This window comes from Perissodus microlepis, chromosome 15 (assembly GCF_051167445.1).
Source record: "Perissodus microlepis isolate ML-2025 ecotype Zambia chromosome 15, ASM5116744v1, whole genome shotgun sequence".
Taxonomy (NCBI): Eukaryota; Metazoa; Chordata; class Actinopteri; order Cichliformes; family Cichlidae; genus Perissodus; species Perissodus microlepis.
Window position 1 is genome coordinate 31,225,698 of NC_140475.1, and position 18,396 is coordinate 31,244,093.

At 41.9% G+C, this 18,396-nt stretch overlaps 1 pseudogene; it reads right to left on the bottom strand.

Moving 5' to 3' along the window:
* Nucleotides 1-17,334: 17,334 nt before the first annotated feature.
* Nucleotides 17,335-18,396, bottom strand: LOC146372422 (uncharacterized; annotated as a pseudogene).

Genomic DNA, 18,396 nt, shown 5'->3' on the forward strand with positions numbered 1-18,396 from the left:
CCCCCCCCCCCCTCCCCTCCCCTTGTATTGTTGCTCGTGATATTTTGTATGTTGTTGTGGTTTAATAAAATCACCGTTTGGATTATTCCCTGATGTGCCCGAGTTCTGCTCTTGAGTGCAACTGTGAAAGGCACACAGCAAGCCTTGACACATAATTGTTCTTTAAATTTCGATGAATATTGCAGCGGATGGAGATCAAACTTGGCCCAGCTGTAGACTCGGTGGAGGAGGATTGTGTTAAAAGTTTGACATCCCCCCCCCCCCCATCCCTCTTTTTTTTTTTCTTTTTTTTTTATCTCTTTGTCATAAACTAGAATGTTTAAGGTAGAAATATAATTGAATAACAAGGTTGGTTTATTTTCACAGTAGTGTGCGGAAGTATGGAGGGGAATTTTTATTTTATTTGCTTTTTCTTTCTCTTTTTGCTTCTCTGTCAGTGACTCTAGCTTGGTTTCACGGGGCCCAGTTTCCTTTTTCCTATGGATCACAAGATCAGCTTATTTTGGGAGGGAAGTGGGGGGGTATTAGGTAGTTCTGGCCAAACAAAGTTTTCTTTCTGAAGCATTGTATTTTGTTTTTTGTTTTTTTTTTGTTGTTTTTTTTTTTTAAATGGTTCATTACTCGCTTTTCAATACAGTCCTCTCTGGTGACCATTGGTGGTACATTTTGGAGTATGCCTCTGCTGTGAGGTCCTGACTCCAGGTACTTTAATCACTGGACGGCTGGACAACTATGTTTATAAATAATATTATATTAGGCCATTTTCTTATACATATTTTTGAACCTGGAATTGATTGTGAATTGGAAAGGGAAAATGCTTATGAACTTGTAAAGTAAAAACATGATGCATTTAAAGTTATTAGGTTGGGGTTTTATTTAAGAGAATTTGTTCCACTGTGCGATGGCCGAGTCTGTATTCTTTTCTGGGAGATAATTTCTCCTGCCTTAGAGAAAATCCTCTCACATCGAACAGAAGAGGCTGGAGTGCACAGAAAATGCAATGCAAGTTGGTAGAGATGCAGGTATACGATCTTCCTGGGTCACACAGACGCACCTAAAAATAATAAACAAATTAAATTGCTGCAAATTTTGTAGAGTAACATTTTAAGATTATTTCAAAAATAAAATATTTTTTTTATTATATTAAATTTAGAACAGCCAACAAAACAATCATAATAGTCATAAGAGTCCAAAATCATAACTGGGTCTCTGTGAACGTGCTGTCTTGACAGGCGGTACTGAACGTGGATGTGGACAGGCAGGCTGTGCTGCTTGTAGACAGGCATGCGGTGCTAGACATGGACGTGGATTTGGGGAGGCAGGCCGTGCTTGATGGGCTCGGCTGAGCCTCCGGCTGGCATGGAAGCCCTAGGCGGCTGTGTGGACTCCCCCGAACCACCAGCAGAGACAGTTGGTGACTGAGAGAGCTCAACAGAGACTCCAGCTGAAACATGAACAGGTTCAGACTTCTGCTGAGCACCAACGGCTCCCACCCGAGAGACTGGGTGTCTTGGTGCCCTGACTGGCCTCGCCCTGAGAACTGGCGTGGGTGCAGGGACAGACCAGACACCAGCCACTCTCACCCGAGGTATCGATACAGGTGCAAGAGATGGCTGCTTTGACCCTAGGAGCCGAAACTGGCACAGGTAGACGACCACTGCTTCCCGCCCAGGGATCAGACGTGGGTGCGAGGTCAAGTGGTCCGCCCTGGAGCAGGAGTAGAGTCCAGAACATTAACTTCTTGAGGTGCTGATATGGGAGCAACACTTGAAACAGTCTTTGAATTTACTGAGTCTTTGGCTACGTCCACACGTACACGGGTATTTTTGAAAACGGAGATTTTCCGTTTTCGTTTTAAAAAATAACCCCGTTCACACGTAAACGCAGAAATGAAGGAAAACGCTGCTAGGAACATGCCAAAGCAACAGGTGGCGATATAGTCCTAACCCGTGTAGAAATGTTGGCCAATCAGAAGTCTAGAAGCCTCGGTGGGAAATAGTAAACAAGGATGGGGCATAGAAGCAGAACCGAGTCGTATGTGTGGAGGGACAGTAACTGTGTGTGTGTGTATATGTAAGCATTTAAACACTGCACAGAGTACAATTAACAGTATTGTAGAAATTCATTTCACCGAAACAATAACGTGGCGCACAGTGTGACGTCAAAAAAGGCGCACACCTTTGATGCTGTGTTTTCTGCGTTTTCTCCGTTTTTCTTGTCCACACGTAAATGCAAAATCTGCGTTTTCAAAAATACCCGGGTACGTGTGGACGTAGCCTTTGACATGGTCCATGTTTTCCTCAGATGCTCCCTCTAAACAGTTAAACACAGTTCTTTCAGTCTCACAGCATGACTCTGACAGAGTGTCAGACTTAGAATTAATCAGTTCAGCCTCATGAAAAACACTCATATCATTGTTTATGGGCACGTTACTTAAATTTTCAAATTCAAATCTGACTTTTTTGACCCTATGCAACCCATATTCGATCATGGTATGACAGTTTGAACAGCACTAATCCGATATTTTCAAATCTGACCCAGGTCACTTTTGTATGTGGTACTGAATCCTATACATATCTGATGTTTCAGAAAGCGACTGCTGTTTAAATGGTCATGTCACATTAAATCCGTCTTTTATGTCACTGACACAAGACAGACGCCAATTATCAGCGTTGGAGAAGCGCCCGAGAAGACATCGTGAACGCTTCCTGGCCATCCAGTGAAACTGTTGGGAAGACAGCATTGGAGAAACGTGAACATTTTATTTGTACAGTATAATCTGCAGATTCTGACAGAAATCTGCAACTATCCTTTGAAGCACCGCTCCTCTCTAAAACAGCAATAAGGATAATTATTAGGCCATATGTAAATAACAAAATAACTTTATAACTTAAAGCAAAATTGGGAAACGTAAAGTCCGAAACAAGTCTTTATATTAAGGGCCATCAGTCAAACAATACTGTTTGCTCTGGGTCTAAACAGAGCGCGTTGTGTGTGACGTCGTCTTTGCACATGCGGGCCGCTTTGAGGGTTCACACTAGAGTGCGTTTGCTGTCACATTTTATTTGTAATGTGAACAACCAGACAAAAAAATCGGATTTGATCAAAAAATTGGAATTGAGCATTTAGACCTGCAATGTGAACGTAGCCTTACTTATACAAGGGTTAGCCACAACATAAGAGTCCCTGGAATCGGTCACAGTGAGTTCATAATTTGACCCTGGATTGAAACACTGAAACAGTTTGATAAACAGTCTCAATGGAAGAACAGTCTTCAGCAAGATCAACACACAGAGACGCTAAGTAATCGTGCAGGGGAATAAGACAGTGTGTGGAAGGCGTCCCTTATGTCTTAATAATAGCCCTTGTGCTCATGGGATTGCTGCTGGCTGCCCCACTTACAGTCATTTTGTTCCTGAGTGCCATGGCAGGAGTATTCTCAGTTTTTGATATTTTATTGACATGAACAGTTTTTTCATATTGTTAGCTGCCATTAGCTGAGGTTAGTTCATAGACTGCCTTCAGAACTGCACAGGATTATTTGCAGCTAGCAGGTTGTTAATGCTATCCATCAAGTCTAACAGTCTGTGGTCTATGAATTAACCTCAGCTAATGTCAGCTAACAATTGTAGCTCGGTGGCTAGTAGCCTTCAGTAATAGCAATAAATCACACGGCAATAGGACACTGAAGATAGTGAAATTGCACATAACTCATGTAGCTACCACTAACTGGCTAACATTAGTTTAAAAGAAAAAAAAAAAACGTCTTTTGACACTGAGAGCAGCTTGGTTCCTGGCAAAGTTTGCATTGAATAGAACACCAACATTAACAGGACGCTTACATTAGAGCCTCTTATTTCTTGTTTTGGTTGGGTTTCCAGCAATGTGTGGAATTACCAAAATTAGGAGGGGATAGCGAGAGGATAGCTTAACATATGAAACAGGAAAAGACATGTAATCCATTTATTTCAACAAAGTATTCTAATCATTACATTTTTAAACAGTAACTGTAACAGAATACAGTTACGCATATTTTGTATTTTTAAATACATAATGAAGGTACATGTATTCTGTTATTCCTGAGCACTGAGGGTCGCCAAATGTATTTTCTATAACTGGGCATGTCATGCCTGTTTTCTATGGGAGTGATAACATGCTTATTTCAATTCTTATTCCCACCTAGACTCTTGGTCTGTTTTAACTTCTTCACTTTGGAGCTTGGTTGTCTGTGACAAAAAGAAATTACAAACAGAGATTAAGAATAACCCAATTATTTATAATACAGGGTTATAATATAGGGTTTGAAGGGAGATGTGTAAAAGGTTGGGTAGAGAAGAATGCACTTAATTTTTGACTCCTTTATTAAGAAACTGAGACTTTGTTCCAGGAATGTCTCGCAGTCTGTTTGACATGTGGCATAACAATGAGCTAAGGATAATTTGGGGCTTGTATCAAAACAACACACTGATGAACTGATTGCAGTCACATTTTAATATTCCTACAGAACTTTTTTTTTTTTTTTTTTGGCTTTCTCCAGGTTCCTAAATTTGTCCCAAAATTTCACAATCTGCAGAAACAGCTATATGATAATTTGGAGACATTTTTTTTTTTTTATTGAGTGAAAAAACAGAACTCATTTTATTTCTGCATTTTATTCATTATTGTATGCTCATAGTAGCAGTACAATGAGTGCTGTTTAAAAATGGGAGAGAGATCTGAATAATCAATATACTGAGGAGGATTGGAAAGGAGCCATTAACATAACTAGATCTAGTTTTACTTGCAACCACTTGGGAGAAACCCAATACAAAATTTTGCACCGCCTATATATAGCGTCTAATGTTTTGCACAAGATTACACCTCATGTTTTTCACTGTGTTGCATTGTTCTGGTAACATTGACAAGATCAAAGATCTATCTATCTATCTATCCTGTCTTAGGAGGAAATGAGGATTTATTCCTCAGTGTTTGGTCTCCTTTGCTTATTTATTTGCCAGATTTCTCCCAACTGTTGAGAGGGGCCGGTTGTCTTTAGGGTGCCTCCAGGTAATTAGGAAGTGAGCACAAAGGATGGGAGTTCACTTTTGTAGCTTCTTTTTTAAATCTGTGGGTGAACAGATGGTAAATACTTGGGGGGGGGGGGTTGTTTTCTTTTCTTTCTCTCCTCTTTTCCCCAGATATGTACCTTTAAATGCATGTGATTCTGGTTGGTTTTTGTTTTTGTTTTGTTTTCGTTTTTTGTGCTGATAATTAATTAATTTTTGAATATGATGCTACCAGGCTGTCCCAATGCAATGTGTGTGCGCGTGTAAGTGTGAGTGCCCGCGCAGGTGTATGTGTATATGGCAAGCCATTAGTGCCAAATATCGCCCCTTTTCTAACCCGTTTGGTTAAGAAATGGCGTAAAAAATGCCATTTAAGGCGGACAAGACGAGAGACAGCGGTGAGAGGAAAGGAGGGGGACTGGCAGTGTTTGTTAAAGACAGTTGTGGTATCCCTGGGCACATCGCTGTGAAAGAACAACTCTGCAACACAGACATTGAGCTATTAGCCATTAGCATCCGTGGAGGCAGCCTGTGACTCTCTGTGGTCCGCAGACTGCAAACGCAATCTCCGAGAGCTCTTCTTCTAATATCAGGGGACTTTAATCATGTCTCGCTGGACTCCACACTGCCCACCGTCACCCAGTATGTGACCTGCCCCACCGTAGGCAATAAAACATTGTACTTAATGTATGCCAATGAAAAAGTGGCATACAGTTCATCACCTCTCTCTGCCCAGGAAAGATGTGATCGTAACCTAATGCGCCTTGTCCCTGTGTGCAGCCCTTAGTGTGCAGCCCTTAGTGTGCAGGGAGCCACCAATCACCCACGCAGTGCAGAGATGGTCCGCGGAGGGCATATAAATAAATAATAAAAGCAAATAAATGACAGTATGCTTTTTCTGAAACAAACGGAGACCTTAACTTTTATCAAAATACCGTTTTACTCAGTTTAAATTGATACCACTGTATAATAGCCTTCAAATTTAATAATGTTAATAGTATCTCAGGAATATTTTTGCCCTTTTAACATGCATTAAAAAAAATAGATATGCAGTTTTGAATCAGACCTGTATGTACGTTTTCTGAAAAGTGATGTAAATAAGTAATCTCAAGAACATGAAATAATAGTTTCCCATGTAAACTGGAGATGTCCTTGTCAATGTCATCAGAGTACTCTGGATGTCTTACACAAATTTGAAACATAAAACCAGAGAGTGGCACATGACAGCATTGAACATAACATAACTAGTGTGAGGAGAAAATTGTTAGAAGGCAAAGAAACTCAGACTCAGATATCTTTTACATGCACATGGACGATGCCCCGTTACAGAGAGAATCGCGCCGGGGCTCTCAGTCCAGTCTTTATTTATACTTCAAGTAAGCTTTCACAGCAGTAGGTGTGGCATGTTCAGAGTTCAATAACATCTCCTTAAAAGGAGAGACCGTTAGCTTGTCTGTTGACACAGGAGGTAGCTTGGTATGTCACAGCATTTTTTCTGCACATAATGTCTCACTCCCTTTTCCTGTAGTGTTTCCAATTCACAAACTCTTCTTCCTTCAAATGAAGCTACAAATAAACATAACACAAAACTCAAAATTTCTCAACATTACCTCCTGTTGTAGCTGAAATTCAAAAAGATACATCAATGTGTTTCAGACACAGACCCTACATTGTGAGTGCTTTCGGTCTAGTCGTCATAAAATGTGTATCATTCAAACATAATCATTCATCACATTAGTTTCATACTCATCGTCTTCTCCTTCTTCCTCATCTGGCACAGTGACATATGCAACAAGAGATTGGGATATCATTCTTGATACCATTCCTCTTACACAGGGAATAATGCATGTAGTAAAGATACAAAACATGATAAGTATTACGCCAATAAACATCAAAACCTTAAACATCAGCGTTTTCCATGATCCGCTCATAAGCCAATCCCACCAATTACTTTGTGAATTTGCCCAATCGGTTACCTGTGCCTGTTGAACGTTTCTAAGTAATTGTAGAGCATTTGTCATATTATCAGAATGCACATTGTCTGGAATATATGTGCAACAAGTTGTATTGAACAAAACACACAGTCCGCCCTTTTCTGCCAAGATCATGTCCAGAGCAACTCGGTGTTGCATAACAGTTATTCTTATGGCATCAATTTCCTGATTTTGCTCTTTGTTGATGGTGGTCGATGCATTTAAAAACAGCCCAAAACGATAATCTAGAGTTTCAATACGTAGGGCATGTTTTCCAACTCCAATCCATGGAAATATTGCATGGACAATCTTTTGTCCAGTAGTCCATGTTTTGAATTTTTTCGGTACGTCACTGCCCCACACGGAATCATATGGCTCCACTCGTTGGGCTTCTCGTTTCCTTCTCGTAGATTGGAAGCTCTTGATTGCCGTTATCTTGAATGTGTGGTCAGATATGAATATAGGGGCGCATGTGCCTGTCCACTGCTCTGGGAGTACGAAATAGGCACGCTGTCCACATAACCATGCCATTCCCTGTACCCAATAGGTGCCGTTAGATGGACCGTTGTTCTTCACTGGGCCACCAAGTGCATGTGTATACGTTCCTACACAGTTCCTGGTGGTCCCTAAATTGATGGTTCCTATCGTCTGGCGATAACATCTCATATGCTCCCACTTTATTGGGTTATCTAGGAATACTGGGAAATGCAGTGCTTCGTGTCTTTGTTTAACCTTCAAGTTAACCCAAAACAATTGGTCACAGGTGCCATCCCGAAGTCCAATAGTCAGGGGGTCGCTGTGGTTTAGGACAATTCCTGAGTATTGATAACCTAGACTGGCAAAACTTGCTGCGCATGCCACTTGAGTCATGTTCATAGGTCTGCCATATAATGTAGCATGCTGTGTTGTAGCAGGCATGTGTGAGCATATATAACAATCTTTGCCTTCTGTGCGATTATACCAGGCGTTGTTCATCCAGGGATGGATGTGGTCCTGTGTCACTTCAGCCAGGTGTGAGTTGTCATATGTCCATGCCCTTCTATGCAAATTGGCTTCTTGATCCTTTAAGTGCATCAGGGTCCATGCTGTAAGCAGCAGGGCCAAGGTGGTAAGCAGAATAATCTTCATGATGACCAGACACACCGATTTACTCTGGTGAGTAGACTACAGGCGAGAAGTAGAAGGCGGGATATACCCAATCAGCCCTCCCTTCACCTGTAGATCACCAAAGAATCGGGGTGGTGGTGTCTTTAGGTTGTGCTGTCACTCACTTCCACTTTTTTGCAATGGCTCTGGTGGATCCAAGAGGGCCTCTCAGCGATTTTGCAAGCTGTTGGTGTCGTTAGGAGTACTTGGTATGGACCTTCCCACCGGGGTGAGTTCCAATTCTTTCTCTGGAGTACTCTTATAAGGACCCAATCGCCTGGCTTTAATCTGCAAGAGACTGGAGAGGAATCACACGGCAGTTTATTGTTCAACACAATGTCCTTGTTTTTTAGTAGCTTTGCCATCCATTCTGCTAAAGTTGTCTCTCTAATAGATTTATCTATTGGTTCGCTTGTTATTGGTAGTGGAAAAGGTCTCCCATGAATTATTTCAAATGGTGTCAATTTTTGGGAGCCCTGAGTTAGTCTCATCCACATTTTTACTAGACCTATGCACTCTGGCCATGGTCTTTTTGTTTCTTCCATGCATTTCCTCAGTCTTTGTTTTATAGTGCCGTTAGTTCTTTCTACTAATCCTGCGCTTTGAGGATGGTATGCACAGTGATTTTTAATGTTAAAATCTAATACTTCTGAAACTTTTCTGATGACTTCGTTGACAAAGTGTGTGCCATTGTCAGATCTGATCAATGAAGGAATGCCATAAGTGGGAATGAAATGATTACATAAACATTTTGCAACAGAGATTGCATCATTCCTTTTTACTGGATATATCTCTGGCCAGTTTGAAAACACATCTATGATCACTAAGGCATATTTTGATCCTTGACATTCATTCAGTTCAATAAAATCCATGTGGATGGTGTGGAATGGATGAGGTGGTGTGGGGAACTGGCCTCTCTTAGGTCTTAAGTTTCCTTGTGAGTTGTGTTTTTGACAGATTAGACATGTTCTTCCAAATTCTTTCGCTGAAGTTTCAAAATTTATAGTGTAGAAATGTGTATTGATTATCTTCACCATCCCTCCTGTTGACACATGTGTTACTCCATGTGTCACTAAGGCTGCTGTTTTGTGTAGAGACTTTGGTAATATTGGCTTTCCATCACAGACCATTAAATCATCTTTCAGTTGTGCTCCACATTTCAGCCACTTGTTCTGTTCAGTGGTTGTTGCAGCTTTTTGTTCGGTTTTTAGTACATCAAGTGGTATTTGTGCACAGTGTTCGGATGTTAGAAGCGTTATTATTTGTTGTGCAGCCTGCTTTGCTGTTTGGTCTGCAAAGTTATTTCCTTTTGTGACAACAGAGTTGTCTTTTTGATGTGCTGCACATTTACAAAGTGCCAATTGTTTTGCCAAGGTGATCACTTCCAGTAGAGTCTTCAGTAGGTCACCATGTTGTACTGGGTTACCTGTGGATGTGACCATACCTCTATTTTGCCAAATTCTCGCAAAATGGTGTACTGCTGAGAAAACATACTGGCTATCAGTGTGAATATTTATAGATTGGCCTTTGTGTAGCTCACATGCTCTTATAACTGCTTTCAGTTCTGCACTCTGTGCTGAGTGTGAGGGTGTGAGAGGTTTTGCTTCAATCACGCTGTCTGCTGTAGTTACTGCATAACCTACGCAGTTTTGGCCAGTGCTACTTTTAGATGCTGAGCCATCTACAAAAATATCGCTGAAACCAGGTTGTGGCGTGCTGTGGATGTCAGCACGTGGTTTGGTGTCCTCATCAAGTTTTTCTATACAACAGTGTGGGTCACCCTGTCCTGGCGTAGCTAAAAGTGTGCTTGGGTTTAGCTGGCCGCATTTTTCAATCTGTATATGTGACTGTGATAGCAAAATGCCAACATAGGATAGTTGTCTTGCATGAGTCAGATATGATAAGTTGGCTTGCAACAGAATGGAGGTTACTGCATGCGGTACTCTAATTATTAGAGTGTGACCTAGTACAATGTCAGCTGACTTTTTTACTGCTTCTGCTGCTGCTGCGCAAGCCTGTACACATGTAGGTAGTCCTGTGGCAACAGAGTCTAATTTACTGGAATAAAATGCCAATGGGCGTTGTTTTTCGCCAAAGGCTTGGGTTAACACAGCTTTCATGTACCCTGCTCCACCATCTACATGCAGGTAGAATGGTTTGTCATAGTCTGGTAGAGCGAGTACAGTGTTTGTTTGTAATGCATTTTTTAAATCTATAAATGCCCTCTCTGCTTCTGGAGTCCACTGTATTTTATCCTTTAATGCTAAGTTTTTTCCATAAATCACGTCTTGTAATGGCTGAACTTCAGCTGCATAATTTGGAATCCAGGTTCTGCAGAAATTGCAGAGACCCAAGAAACTCATCATTTGCTGCTTTGTTAAAGGTTTTGGGGTATTTTGCACAGTCACTTTTCTACTATCTAGTAGTTTCTTTCCTTCTCCCGTGAGTGTATGCCCTAAGTATGTAACCTTTGGGCTCCACAATTGCAGTTTGTGTTGCGAGACCTTGTGCCCCTGTTCAGCCAAATGTTTTAACACAGTTAAGGTGTTCACTTTGCATTGCTCTTGTGTGTGTCCTGTTATTAGGATGTCATCTACATAAAGCAGATATTGTCCCGGTGCAGGTAATGTACACAGTGACATAGATTGTTTCAATGCTTCGGCATACAATGTTGGGCTATTTTGAAACCCTTGTGGTAGCCTTGTGTATGTGTTTCTTTCACCATTAAACGTGAACCCAAAAAGATGCTGTGAGTCAGGGTGCAGGGGCACTGAAAAAAAAGCGTTTGACAGGTCAATCACTGAGAACCACTGTTCTTTTGGTGTCACTTGATTTAGTATTGTATGTGGATTGGCCACCACTGGTGGTACCGTTTTTGTAATACTATTAATAGCACGAACGTCATGTACCAAACGAAATTTTCCTGTATTCGCCTTTTTTATTGGAAAAATGGGAGTGTTACATGATACTTTATCTGATTTGATTAAAATTCCTGCTTGTTCCATATCCGTGATTACAGGTTTAATGCCTTCCATAGCTTCTTTAGATAATGGATATTGTGGTTTTACAGGTCTGTGTGAAGTAGTTGTTTCCACTCTTATTTGATCTGCATTTTTTATTAAACCTACGTCGGTCGAACCTGAAGACCATAACTCATCAGGCAATTGCTCTAGCTCTGGGTACTTTTCTATTGTTAATGAATGTCACTCATTATCATTCTGTGTCATACAGACGTTTGCACCGTCCGATAGATGAGTTGTGGGTATTGTTGTCATTACCCATCCTAATGTGTAGCGCATGCATTTTGTCCTTCTGCCTTGTAGCCATCCTTCATGAGTTTCTTCTGTTTTCTCATATCTGTCAGTTTCTACACTTCTGAGGACCTGCCCTAAGTCTCTCCAGTCTGTGTTATCATTATGAGCCACTGACACGTGGGTTTGACATCCTGTTTACTTCCTGAATTTTCTCGCTCTGTATCACTGAGCACACTGCATTTCCGCTTTTTGTGACATAGAGGTGCTGCAGTGTTAAACGTTGTGGGCCTAGTCTGTGGATTTGTGCATCATATTGAAAATCTGGGCCTGGGCTTAATTTATATCGTAGTGTGTTGTGATACTCTGTATAAGGAAGTACAACAGGTGTAGGTGGCAAATACATTTTGGCTTTGTGTTGTAATGGCTCTAATGAGGGGAGATCTAGGGCCCAGTAGTAATGGGGCTCTGGTCCCGCTTCACAGCCATTTGGGCGTGGTTCGGTGCTTTCTATTTCTTCATCATTTAGCATTAGTTCTGCATGCATGCCTCGTTCTCCTGGCACTACTCCTATCTTTAGTTTTTCTAGTGCGTCTCTTCCTAACAGATTCACGGGGCATGACGGGTCATAAATACACTGATTTTTGCATGATCTGCCGTTGTCTCTTAATACTAAAAATAAGGGTTTTGTCAGTCGCTGCACTGTAGTGTGACCTGATGCTGATTTTACTATTAAAGTATCTTCTGAGAATTGTACTTCCTGTGGTTTTCTGTTCAAAACGGTTTTACAAGCTCCTGTATCACATAACATCTGCACTGGTTTTCCATTAACATATACTGTCAGCGTTGGTTTGCCTTCTACTTCAGAAACTAATTGATAGACATTAAATACTTCTGCGTCACTTTTGTCATTTTCATTTGGCTTTTTCTCATTTAGTCATTCATTTGAATATTGTCGTTTGTCTGTTTTATGTCTGCAATCTCTGGCGAAATGCCCTTCCTTGCCACAGTTCCAGCACGTATTATCTCTTTCTTCACTTCTTTCGCGTAAGTCTGTCTGTCCTACGTATCTCTGGCCCTTTCCTCTAAATCCTCCTCTTCCTCTGCCTCTATTTCCTCTCCTCTGTCCCTGTCTGTTACCTCTAAATCCTCCTGAGAATGCGATAAACCCTGTTTCTGGATCTAATGTGAAAGTACCTGTGCTTGCAGTTTTTTTCTTTATTACACAGAGAGCGTGCTCGGCATGTTGCAATGCGTCAGATAATGGTCCCGTATTCATTGTGACCCAGTGTTTTTTGACATGGGATTTCACTGGGGGTAGCAGGCCATTCAGGAATGCATTTTTTAGCTGCTGTTGGTAAGGACCGTCAGGACCTTCATTGTAATCCATTCCTGAATGTTGCCTAAAAACCGGACGCAGGCGATCTAAAAAATCGGACGCTGTCTCATTTTCTTTTTGTTTCACTTCACCAATTTTGCCATAGTCAGCCCTTGGAGCCAATCGTACTCTGATGCGATCATATAAATTTGTGACGGCGGTTTGTAGGTCTTGACTTGCAGGTGGTAAGGATGTTCCATCAGCGGCGCTACCTGTAAAGTCTCCCCTAACCGTTCCCATTTTTAAACTTAGTAGGTCTTGTACTACTTGGAACATTTCATGACCATTTAAATACCACTGTCTTCTGATCATTTCTACCGCATCTCTCCAGGGTATGAAACCTTCATTAAGAGGGGGGACGTCTTTTAACACATTTTGCCTATCTTTTTGTGACCATGGCCGGAACACGAATATATTTGGGTGATTGTCGCGTTGTGCCTCGCCACCTTCTTCACCTTCCCCTGTGGGTTGGCCGTACCTAGGGTTTGGTACTGCTATCATGGGAAAAATGCCGGGAGGACCAGGTGGGTCGACATCACCTCCCACAACTCGTCCGTAGCGATCTTTTCCTATTTTTTCCTGTGGATTTTCACCTAGTGCCATTTTATCTAACATGTTTTGTGCCTCTGCATAAGGACCAGGTTGAGGTCTAAACGGATCACAGGATAGTTTAAGGGGTGTCGCAGCAGCGGGAGTGGGGGTTGGCTTCGGTATTGATGCTGCTCCAGCGAGTGGTGCATATGGTGGGGGGTTTGATACCTCTGCCTTTTTATTTTTCTTTTCTTGTTTCTTTTGTTTATTCTCACATCGTCTATCTGCCTCTCGCTTCCATACTTGGAAATATTCTAATTCTTGCGTGCGTTTTCCTTTTTTCTTTAAATCTTTTGTTTCTCCTACTTCTTTTAGTAGTACTTCTTTAAGTTGTAATAGTGCAGATGGGCTACATTTTCCTTCCCAGGTGGGACATTTGGTCTTTTTAGGATTTCTCCATCTTTGCACACTAATTTGTCCGGCGCCTGGACATTTTTTTCTAACCACTGTTCGTCAACAGTAAACTTAGTGGGCTTATTACCCATTATGACAGAAACTGCAGAGCCTTCTCTGGTATGAGACTGATAAGAGTGGTTATTGACACGCCCTTCGACTCCAGCTATTCTGGAGCGGTGTCAATTTTATGAGACGAAACTCAACCGTTCTCCTTTGTCACCAGTACTTTGGCTACTGACAGGAAATAAAATAACAATAACAGTGAGAGTGATTCAGCAGCATATTGTGCTGTTTAAATCAATTCACTCCACACACAGAAAACACAAACATTTATTACAACAGTCGCGCAGATCCTTTCGGCGGATTACTCCTATTTTACACGTGGATCCTTTCGGCGGATCAGTCCCATTTTACAGATCCGTGCAGTGGATCAGACTAATTAAAACCCTTTCGGCGGGTGAGACCTAAGTTCGTTTTACGCGAGTGTAAGTGAGTGGTTTCTTTACCTCCCCAAGATTCTCTGGCTATGTTGAAGGTCAGCCACTGGATCCCAGCGTCGTGGACCACTTGATAAGAACACTGGCCAGGACCCGAATTTTAACGTCCCTGGACTTTCACTCCTTCCTAGAGGAGGCTGTCGACAGACTTCAGTGCGGGCTCTCCACGATGGCAGGATGCAGTGTAGACCCCCGTTTGGAGTCGCAACAATACAGTTGATGCTTCCTCTCCGGCTCGAAGGACCAAGAAAATGTGAGGAGAAAATTGTTAGAAGGCAAAGAAACTCAGACTCAGATATCTTTTACATGCACATGGACGATGCCCCGTTACAGAGGGAATCGCGCCGGGGCTCTCAGTCCAGTCTTTATTTATACTTCAAGTAAGCTTTCACAGCAGTAGGTGTGGCATGTTCAGAATTCAATAACATCTCCTTAAAAGGAGAGACCGTTAGCTTGTCTGTTGACACAGGAGGTAGCTTGGTATGTCACAGCATTTTTTCTGCACATAATGTCTCACTCCCTTTTCCTGTAGTGTTTCCAATTCACAAACTCTTCTTCCTTCAAATGAAGCTACAAATAAACATAACACAAAACTCAAAATCTCTCAACAACTAGTTTACCTGTATGACATGAAGTTATAAAAAAAAGAATCCATGTAACTTGGTTATGGCTTCTTTCTGATAACTGTAGATACCAATCGGCTGCAGTGTGCATTATCTTGACAAAAGTATAAGATACTGAACCCGCTGATACGATGTGGTGGAGGAGTACAAATACCTGGACACCCACATATATACATTTGCTGAACTGGAAGATCAAAACAGAGGCTGTACACAAGAAGTGGATGGGCAGGCTGTTTTTTGTGAGCAAGCTTGTATGTGCATCAAAATGTTAATGACAGATGTTCTGTCAGTTCAGGTGAGTGCAGTGCACTTTGATGTGTTCTTCTTGGATCAGGAGAGCAAGCTCTGTGATTGGCTGCACTTCGGAAGCTGTGGTGGAGAGGAAGTGAGTGAACAAACTGCCATGCATCATGGATATTCCTCTCAATCCACCTCACCAGGTACTTCTCTATAAGTTTGACTCAGGTCTGTTGCCCCAAAGGATACAGGAAATGCACTGATTTCCATGACAGAATCATGTCTGTTTAATGCTCCATGATGATAACTTTCCTATGAGCGTTTGAAGATCACTGACATTATGGCTTTTAGCCTCATTGTTTCCGCAAAGAGATTTCTCCAGTCACTGAATCTTTTGATAAAATATATTTATATGCCTCTAGAGGATGGAATATTTTAAGACTTTACACTTGGGAACATTATTCTGAAATTGTTGCACAATTTGTTAATGGAGTTTTTTTTGCAGATTGATCAACCTCTGCCCATATTTCCTCCAGAGCAACTTTGCTTCTCTAAGATGCTCTTTTAATATCTAATCATGTAACTGACCTGTTACTTTTAAAATATCCCTGCAGCTGTTTCTTTTTAGTACCACTTTTTTCCAGCCTTCTCTTGCCCCATCCCAACCGTTTTGAAACATATTGCTGCCATCAAATTAAAATGGACTTATTTTTAACGACGTTGTCTCGGTGTAAACATTTGACATGTTTTCTATGTTCTACTGTGAATAAACTTTGCCTTTGACATTTGCAAGTCACTGCTTGCTCCTTCCGGGCCCCCTGAACTTTTTCGGACCTGTTTTCCTGGCCGGCCTCTGGACCCCCTTCGCCTGGGTCGCCGCTGCTGCCCTCTGCATGGCCGGCCTCCGGACCTCTTTTGCCTGCCTCGCTGCCGTTGCTTTTCACGCGGTCGGCCTCCTGACCTGCCCAGCTTTGGACTTTTGTGCTGTCAACCTCCAGGCTGGCCCCCTGAATTTTTTCTGGACTGTTTTCCTGGCCACCTGCACCTTTTCTTGGTTGTTTGGGGTTGTTTTCTGGGTTCCCGTGTTTGCCGTTTTTGATTTGTAGCTCCTTGTGTTTAGTTTTTTTTTCTATGTCTATGTCTCATGTAAATGCATCTGGTTTTGCTTCCTTTGTCTCGTTAGGCCTGATTTGCCCCAGCTGTGTTTCCCTCCTGTTACCTATTCCCTGATTGCTCCCTTTGTGTATTTAAGCCCTGTGTTTCTCTGTGTCCGTGTTGCGATCTACCCTTATCGTGCTGTGTGTTCTGTTTATGTAAAGTTTACCTTGGAGTCTTAGTTTTGTTACCCTTTTGAGTTCAGCATTAAAGCTGTTTTGAGTTCACGTTCCGCCTCCGAGTGTCTGCACATTGGGTCCTCCTACTACCACTCCTGCCTGCACACAGCCTTCACATAACACACTTTATATCTACTACACTATACTGAGCCACTTCAAGACCTACTATACAGTTTTTTTTAATTATTTACTCTCAATGCTTTATAGTTGTATTTATCAATATCAACAGCTGTAACTTTTAGATTAATCAAGTTGACTTTATCGAGATTGTTTCAGTTGTAAACTTTCAACTTCACAACTTCCATCTTACACACTTTAAAAATCACTCAACATTTTTTATTGTCAGTGTCACACAGCTCGTTCTTGTATCTCCACTACTCAATGGTACATAGTAAACGCGTATTATAACTTTTCACATTATGTATCCAGTCACCTAGATATTTTGAAGTCTTTTCACTTGCTGCTATTATGTTTCGGTCATTAATTGAACTGTCTCAGTGATATGTGGAGTCCAGAAAGTATATTAAGCCAGTGATGAGTTCAATACCATGACTCCCTCTGATGCCACTTAGTGGATTAAATAGTTCTACCACTTGCTCCATCATCGGTCCGTCCAGAGTAAATTCAATGTCTGGCACAGTAATCCTCTCAGGCCAGTCGACCAGCAATCCCAGCTAATCTGTACCATGAGCACCACCACCACCAGAATCAGTACCTAAGCCCTGAGCAGCAGTCATCTCACTCTCAGTGGCTGTCACACTACCATCAGCTGTCCCACCAATAGTCCCATCAGCAGCAGCTGCTCTAGTCTGAAAGATGTCCTGCATGGCAGTTGAGGCTCGGCCCTGTTGCTGGAGGCTGCCTCAGACAAAAATCTGTAATGGGCTCAAGTGTCTCTCTGTCCGCAAGCCATGATTGTTCCACTGTTGAGTGAAGTCTTTCAAATCTCTGTTGATCCTTGGGAGATAGATGTAATGGAGAGCCCAAAAGTGCATTTCATTGCCAATGTCAATGATGCCTTCCTCCTCCAGGTGGTGAAATAAATCACAGTAGACATTGGTCATTCCTCGCCACAGATCACCCCAGAGCCTCTCAATTCTCTGATTATGGGTACTCCTTCCTCTTAGAGCACTTCGACGATCAAAGCCTCTGAAAATGTTCATCAGGCAGACAGCATTGTTTTCCCCTCCTCTGTCTGTCTGGACCCTCGAGGGTACACCATAGGATACCACGGCTCTGATGAAACTTGATAAAACGGTACTGCTACGGTTGTTGTTTGAGGCATGAAGGAAGACCACAAGACGACTGTATCCATCAATAGCTCCATGAATGACTATCCTCCACCTAAAACCGTGGTCCATAAGAAGAAAAATATTATTTCTGTTTTGTTATTGAAACAATGGAAAACACATTCTTAATTGATTTACATGGCACTATTGCATGTCAAGTTTGAATTTTTCTCTGTATGTTGCTTGCGCTGTCTGTGTTCTCTCATCTTCTCCTTTAAACATAACCAGTTGTGTTAGAGGACTGCCCATCCCAGGGCCTGGCTCTATTGGACGTATCTTACTGTTCAACAATTATATTTGATGTAATGCTGAATTTCACTTTGGTCAAAATAGGTGTTCAACAAATCGGTGTGTTTGGTTACATTACATTATCAGCTTGTGATTTCCATCAATGTGCCACAATGAGTTTGGACCTGCAACCTGATATGTTCTTCATTCTGGTCTCCGCAAAACTGCTCTAAGGGCAGCTGCTCCAGGATTTATCCGTAACATGCTTGCTCGAACCCTCCTTCGCTGTACACGTAGTCCACGTACTTGCAGGGAGGCTCTGACAGCCTCAGGAACAATTTGTTCATTGCCAGCAACAATGTCCTGCACATGGTCATCCAAGGCACTGTCAGTCAGTTCCGCATACAT